Below are 8,485 nucleotides of genomic sequence, written 5' to 3'. Positions count from 1 at the left end.
AAGACAATCTTTGCAGAGGAGAAGATAACCAACTACAAGCCCAGGACTGTGGGATGCTGGCAACAGAAACAAGTTGGTTGTGGCTTAGCACAGTTTCAACCAGCACGCAGTCTTGGCCACAGCCTCTCCAAGGGTGTTTCACAACACAGGATCCTGTCAGAGCTCAGGGAGGGGGAAGAATACACTTTCTGCAAAGATTACCTTTTAGTTTTTTAGGCCCTTTCCATGTCCATTCGCTGATATCCACTGTGGTTTTCTAATGGATAATTCAGAGACTACTGCTTTAGGACAATATGTGTGTGTCAAACTATTTAGGCTGTGGTTCTGCTTTTCTGTTCTGTGCTGCCCAGTTTCTGACTCCACCTTCCCTCCCTGCCCAGCCTACTCAGTAGACAATGTTTTTCCATTTAATTTTGTGAGACAAATGCAAGGCATTCTCATCCCTTCCCCCATGCCTGGAGAAGAACAGCCCACATCTGGAGGCCATTCACAGCTGGAAGATCTCTTCTGACATTCCTTGCTTTGAAATCTAACCCACATAACCTTCTCTCTAAATACTCTGTGCATGGCAGAAGGGGGCTTTGTAAAAGGAATCAGTGAAGCAGCCTTTGACCCCTACAGCCTTCTGCAAGTGCCAGACCTCAAGACTGCAGAAAACTTTCCCCACAATGCAATTATTATTTGGTTTAGGACTTCCTAGTTTTATACTCTCCTGATGCCTGCTTCGAAAGCAATTTGTAAAGTAGTAGCCTAAAGCTCAGAGGACTTTATTTTTCATTCACAGCAACAGTTAAATGAATACGTCTGAAGCACTTTGTAGGTTCCAAGATCCATAACCAGCTCTCCAGCTGGTGACCTGCAGACTGCATTTTTCTGCAGAGCAGTTTGCTCAGCTTCCAACTGACCTTTCCACAACTGAAGAAACATCAGGTTTTTCATATCACTCTACCCAGTCAGAGTAAATCCCTGTAATATAATCTGACCCCTGCTCAGCAGGAAGGTAGGTAATTTGTAATTGCATTTTAAATGCCTTGGAATGGAGACTTACTTGTTATCTCTGCATGTGCTTAGCCTGTCTATACCTTTGTCTTTGACTGCATTACTGAGTGCTTTACAGTGCAAGTAACCACACTCATCATTGTCATAAACGCCTTTGTCATGACTAATAGGACAAAGATCAATGAGCTGCTGGCCTAGCCTATAAGGGCTGGCACAGGTGTGCCTTTTGGAAAAAAATAAAAAAGAAGAGGGGAAGGGGCGTCCTGTTTGCTTCCCAACATTATTCTGTTTCTTTTTATACTCTGTTGATGTCAGTTGCTCTCTGCACCCAGTAATGCAAACCATTCCTGTGGGTACTCGTTCTTCTGGCTGTGTGACAGCCTCACATAATTCACAGTACTGGCCCTCTGGGACCCATTTTATGTCCAGCTACCTTAACTTGTAGCCTCACTGAGGTTTTGTTGTACTCTCACTGCACATCAGCTTTCTGGGAAGCATTCTCCTCAATGTTGCTTCTTGTGCTGCAGACTTGAGTAGACTAGCAAGGCTATACTAATCTGGAGAATGTTCTTGGCAGGCTGGTGAACTTCTAAAGTAAGTGAGCCTTAAGAGATATATACGTAGGTGCATGCACTTGAGAGGTGGAGGAATATAATATAAAAGAGTTATACTGATTTTCCTGTTCCCAACCCCTGAGAGATTAAATATATACCTTCACCTCTTTAAAAGTTAATTATTATAGTTTATGATCTATGATGTCCTGTTTTACTTCACACTACTACAGGCAGTGTTCAGCTCACACGTCTTAGCTGAGAGGATGGCAATAAAGTGCTGAACTGGAGTGGCTGAAGTCATGGCAAATCTTGTATGGACTTGTCTGACTCAATTTTTCTTTCAATGCTGCCCCACATAATGTAATGTAGTGGTCTACACGTATCTGGGCCACATGTAGCCTATTGCTACCTGAGTTTGACTCACATGTGACTATTTAGGACTGCAGAGGGAACAAGAGGTTCCAGGGAAAAAGAGGCGGTTTTTATCATGCTGTAATTGCTCTTTGTGTGTTACAGTCACCAAAACATCTGGAGTAACCATGTATTTGGGGTTATATGGCTGGCTGTGCCTTGAGCTTAAGTGTCCCATAGGCTAAAAGAATACTTTCGTAGCACTGAGATAACATTACTCAGCTAGAACAGGCATACATGGTACTTAATACTCCTACTGACTCTAAAATTTAGAGGAAAAAAGATGGTATCATAACTTAGTACTGTTACCAGCACTATGGCAACTCTCATAAACTAGGACGCCAACATGGTAGGTGCTACTCAGAAATACAAGACGCTGCTATACTTCAAGGTAAGTGTGGTACTGAAATGCCATAATGATCACCACCACAGAGATTTGGGTTCCTGTTTTGGAATGCAAAGCTCAGCCATTGTAAGGAGCCTTTTTTCTTTTCATATACTCCTTGGTTTGTGTATCTGGGGAAAAATTTCTACACCTGAAATATTAACCTTTTCACTTTGGCTGTTCTATTGCTGGTGACTACATGGTTGACTTTGGAAGAAACCAGGCCATTCACACCTGGATTGCAGGCTTTTCACTTGCTGTAAGCAGCTGGAGATGGTCACAGCTACTGCCAGAGATTGCAGTGGAACTGTGGTTTCCTGTCACTTCTGATAATCTGCCTCTTGCTCCTGGCATCTCAAGCAGCACGCTTCCTTTTGACAGGAGGTTGAAGCAGGATAGAGCAGGGGTGGAACAAGCAGTTCTGAAAAGCTGGGCTTTCACACACCATGATGAAATTCCATCATGTGAGGATGGAGGCAAGCGGAATACACTACTTAAGGGAGAAGTTCCAAAAAGAGAAAGGAAAAATAAAAAATTTAAAAAAAAAATGCTGGAGTAATGGAAAGAGTTTGAGTGAAAGGAAATTTTTAGTTGAATATCAGGAAATCTTTGCTAGCAACTGCCTTTTGTTAGTGTGTGGAATAGCTTCCCAAGGGAAGCCAAGTAATGGAAGCCTAGCCTATCAGTTCTGGTTTCCAGAACTGGCCTAGATGCAGAAGAACACACTGCAGGCCAGGAAACAAACTTGCTGTGGCTACGGCAAAGACTATGGGTGTAACTCTCTACCATATAAAGCCATCGTGAGTGTTATTAGTGAGCTCAGGGAACACAGACTTCCACACAGAAATCAACCCAGTACTGATTTTTGATCTCTCTTCTGTATCCAAAGGTATTTCTTTTCAGTGCACTGGTGGAGGTGGAGTCACCAGAATATCTGAAAACGTGCCCTTCCACTCAATTAAGTTTCCCATTTCCTTTCACCAACTGTTAAGCAATGGTGCAAGAGTCTCGGAGATGCACAAAGCATTGGGAAGAGAGAGACAGACCTTCTTCCCACCAGCAGAGTAGGGGAGAGTGCATCCATCCTGTGCACTATGCATGAAGCCTTTAAAGCTGTATTTGTTCAATGAGCGGAAGCACTCTGGCCTCTTATCTGGCAGGGTCAGGGCACAGGGAAGGAAGAGATGTCTTTCTGCAGGTTTGGTCTTCACCTGAGCCCTCTGTTCCCCTGGGTCTCCTGTCAAGCAGTCCCTACAGAAGAGGCAGATTTGCTCTCTCATGCTGATGACTAACCCAGTGGAAGCCTCTGTCTGCTGTCAGTTGTGTCCCCAAGATGACACCCTTCTAGCACTCTTTATAGTCGTTCCTGGTGTTCCCCAGCTTTGCTGAGGTGTGTTACTGCTCAGGTGCACAGGGCAGCATGAGGAGGGTGGAGGCAAATTGCTGTGGTTTTAAAAGTAAACAATTTAAGCAACAGTAACCTCTCCACCCAGGTAATCACAGTGAGCAAACACTCTGCATGTCAAAGGTGTTTCTGGAGATAAGAGTTAGCACAATAAGTCTCTTGCTTTCTTGACTTTATCTAATGCTCAGGACTTAATGCCACTTAGCTCCTTGCTGAAGGGAAAGGGCTGTCCCTCTAAGCAGCAGTGCCCTGCTAGGGGCTACCTGTCAATTTTCCAAGGCTGACAATGATCTCCCAAGGTGGTAGGCGTGGTGCTTTCCAAAGGGTGTGGATTTAACTCCTAAAGGGCTTAGAGAGAGCAGTATTTATCTGATGGAGGGGGAAAAGGGGTGACAGATACATAGTATCATCATCATAGTATCATAGTATCATAGTCTCGTGCGGGTTGGAAGGGACCTTAGAGATCATCGAGTCCAATCCCCAGGATTCAAGCTTCCTGTGTAGCAGAACAGCACTTCTACCACTTGCGCCACAGGGGGGATTCGAACCCGGGCCCTGGTGTTGCAAAGCAGCATTCCTACCACTGCGCCACCGGGGCACACACATACAGAGGAAAACTCATTCTGATGGCTTGGAAATTCAGGTTAATGCTTGCAAGCTGCACTTGTGCCTGCAAAACAGGCTGAGGATTTTATATTTTCTCTCCTTCCTCCTCCTTATGTATGTATGTATGTATGTATTTATTATCCACACAAATAATGCTTGCTGGAGAACATCTCAGTTTTCTCAGTTACTCAGCCAAGGGGAGCTCTACAGAAGAATCTCTGCTGATGCTGCTACTGAAAATTTGACCTTGTGACCTTTCTGCCATCTATTGGTGGGCCACTGTCATGCTGTGATGGTTGCTTAGCAAGGTGGTGACAACTGTGTTGAAGCAGTGACAGCTCTGTCATACCAGAGGTCTGGTGAGACTGAAACTAGTAATATTTGCTTTGCAACATTGCAATGCTTGCATCAGTGTATTCCCAGGTCATGAGGACAGATGTAGTAATAGGGTGACACTGCCTACGTGTCCCTCCAACTTCCACTGATTTATGCTCTGTCGTGGCTTTTTGGCTTGGTTCTCTCAGTGTTCCTGCAGATAGAATCCAAGCTGGGAGGAAGTGTTTATCTGTCAAAGGGTAGGAAAGCTCTACAGAGATCTGGCCAAGGCTGGATCACTGGGCTGAGGCCAATGGGATGAAGTTCAACAAAACCAAGTACCAGGTAGTGCACTTTAGTCATAACAATCCCAGGCAACACTACAGGGAGGTGGCAAAGCCATCTCCCTGCTTAAGGGGAGTGTAGATGTAGTACTTAGGGATGTGGTTTAGTGGGCAATATTGGTGGTAGGTGGAATATTTGACTAGATGATCTTAGAGGCCTTTTCCAACCTTTATGATTCTGTCATTCTGTGATACTTGTGAAGATCAGAGGCAAAGTGGTCAAGTGGCATTTCTGTAGATCTGTACAGCTGAGCTTGGAACTGTGCTCAAGTTCAATGACTTACAACAACAAACAAACAAACAAATAAACAAACGAGCCACCACATCATTTCATTTGTAGTCATTATTTTTTCTTTGTAACAGAATCGTCCAAACCATGGCAAGTGAGAGTCAGTGGGCTGTGACATAGAAACATTCACGTGGATGGCAGTTAGAGATACATGATCAAAACTACCTCTACTGTAGGTGTTGAAAACTTATCAATGATTCAGCTTCAGAAATTACCTGCCAGGGAAATTAGCAAACGCACCCAAGTGACATTCCTATGGAGGTAAAGTTTTAACCTGATGGTACTTAACTAATTTATCAGAAGAATTTCAGCTCATTGCTGATAATATTTGCACATCGCACAAATAATAGCAGAAAAAGGAACAACAACAGAGTCAACTTAAATTGCACAGGCAGAGTGCAAGTTTATACTAAAGGTATAGTACAGCAAATGGGACACTCCTTCTTATCACTTTTTTTTTTTTCAGTCCCAGTAACTTCTCTGTCTAACCTGAGCAGCAGGAGTGTGAACATGGCATCCTGCAAACTTGTTTCCCTGAGAGTTCAGGGACTAGATTAATGTGTTGTGCTGTATGATTCCTAACCCTGGAAACAAGGTGTGCAAGTGAGAACAGGAGGACACTGTGTCTTGGTTCTGCGCTCAAGAAAGAGAAGGGAAGGTGGAAGGACATATACACAAGGCTGGTGAGATCACATTGCAGTAATGGAAGCCTTTCTTCTGTTTTCCTGCTTTTAGCTCTTAAAGGATGCTGAAGAAAGGACTCAAAAATAGTTTATAGAAGAGTATTGACTTAATCACAGTCTACAAATACTTCACTTGGGCAGAGATTTATAATAGTAAACAATGCTGATAGAAAGGTCTCATTGAAATCTAGGTTACACCTACACTAGTAAATAAATATCTCCAGGGCTAGTTCTCTGAACCTGAGGGCAAGTGGCACAACATCCCTCTGAATTAAAGTCTTCCTTCCCTAAAGTAGTGGGAATGCTGGGAATGGTGCCCCAATCTGTGGTATCAGACTCTGCCTTGCAGATTTTAGGAGAGTACCAGCTGGCACAAGCCAAAACTTGCCAGGAAGTACACTAGCAGCTTAACTATGCAGAAAATTGCAAGTCAGTGCTTGGTCTGAGTTGTTCAGTTTACTAATGCAGAAGACAGCTCAGTGGCTGGCAGAAAAAGGGTGTTCACTTCAAGCTGCAAGGCTTATTAGCCAAGGAGATTGTTTAGAGAGGAAAGTTCCTCATCATTTGGAGTTCTTCAGTGCAGCTTGGATGTCATTCAAAAAAGACAGGGATGTAGCAGAAGCCATGGCCTTTGTCTGAGCAGGATAGAGCCTGAAGGCAAATGCTGTCACAGGGTCAGCTCAGGTGTCTGCAACATCCAAAAGATGCACCTGTGTCCCTGAAAAGTGTCATAACTACAGGAAAAGCCTCTATGAGAAAGTCTTCAGGATCAGAAGAAGGCTTATTGTTCACAGCGATTACTGCTAGGAGCCCTGAGCTGTGTGCAAAGCACTTGTTTAATTCTCTCCACCTCCAGGGTAGGAGATGCATACTGTGCTCCTCACACTCCCTGCTGCTTTCTTCCGTGAGAAGTTTCAGTGCCTACAAATAACCTGAAATCTGAGGGGAGTTCCGGGGGCCTAGAAGAAGAAAGAGAAGCTTTTAAGGTGTGGAGGTAAACATCCCAAGCCATGACCATTTTCCAAGCAGAGATGGAATAAGCTGACTGAGATTCAGTGGGACTCACGTCACTTTCTCTGGATGTACATTTTGACGGTGCACTAGTGAAATGAGTGTCTGAGTCAGGGCCCCTGGAAACCTGGGAATGAGGGGGTGGAGAAGGAATAGTTCAGGGATCTTCCCATTACAAAATACAGTGGGAAAGGCCAGCTTTGAGGTGTGGTTCCTCTGACATTCCTGCCTCAGTTTGCCAACATACAGCCCCAAGACATGTTGCTGTCTGGGACACACTGTGCCTCATCAGATTTGATCTGTGATCCTCGGATTTTTCTTTCACAACAACAAACGGACTTCAATAGAGCTTCCATCCCTAAAGATCTCAAGGTTTCTAGAAGATTCAATTTGTGCTTTTACTTTGAGCCCTCTGCAGAGGACTTGGGGGTCCTGGAGAACAAAAAGTTGGACATGAACAAGCACTGTGCACTTGCAGCCCAGGAGATCAGCAGTATCCTGGGTTGCATCAAAAGAAGAGTGGCCAGCAGAACAAGAGAGGGGATGGTCCCCCTCTACACTGCCTTTGTGAGGCACCACCTGGAGTATTGTGTCCAAGCCTGGGGCTTCCAGTACAGCAGGGATGCGGAGATATTGTAGTACGTCCAGAGGAGGGCCATGGAGACAACACTTAGTTATGAAGAAAGGCTGAGAACGGGCCTTGTTCAGCCTGAAAAAGAGAAGGCTCTGGAGAGGTCCCATTGCAGCATTCCAGTACCTGAGGGGAGCTTCTAAACAGGAGACTGACTTTTTGCATGGTTTGATAGCAATAGAACAAGAAGGAATGACTTTAAACAAAAAAAAGGGGAGATTTAGGTTAAATATTAGGAGGGAATTCTTTAATTAGAGACTGGTGAATCATAGACAGAGAGCTGTGGGTGCCTCATTGCTGAAGGTGTTCAAGGGCAGGTTGGATGGTTCCTGGGCAGCCTGATCAGTTGGGTGGCAGCCCTGCCCACAGCAGGGGTTTGGAGCTTGATGATCTTTAAGGTCCCATCCAACCAAACCATGATTTTAAAAGAACTCTCCCCAGTCTTTAGTGCTGAGGTTAAGCCAGCTGTAAAAGTGGCTATGAAAGATTGCTGGAAATTGCAACCATTCTATAGTTTGATTTTCATTTAATAATTATTAAATGAATTTTAACCTTAGAAGAGAGGGAAACAATGTTTATACTCTGGGAAAACTGCAAGCCACATGTTTAGGCCTGTGACAGACTGGAGTAGGTAGAAACACTGGCAAATTCCAGAATGTGTTTTTTTATTGTGTGTGTGTTTTGGGGGGGGGGGGGGGGGGGGGGGGGGGGGGGGGGGGGGGGGGGGGGAGAGGGGAGGGGAAGTGGTTATTTTGATCTATCTATCTTCCTATTTACATATCTATCTATCTATCTATCTATCTATCTATCTATCTATCTATCTATCTATCTATCTATATCTATCTATCTATC

This window comes from Coturnix japonica, chromosome 1 (genome assembly GCF_001577835.2).
Source record: "Coturnix japonica isolate 7356 chromosome 1, Coturnix japonica 2.1, whole genome shotgun sequence".
In the NCBI taxonomy this organism is placed as follows: domain Eukaryota; kingdom Metazoa; phylum Chordata; class Aves; order Galliformes; family Phasianidae; genus Coturnix; species Coturnix japonica.
Note: the sequence above shows the minus strand (reverse complement) of the source record.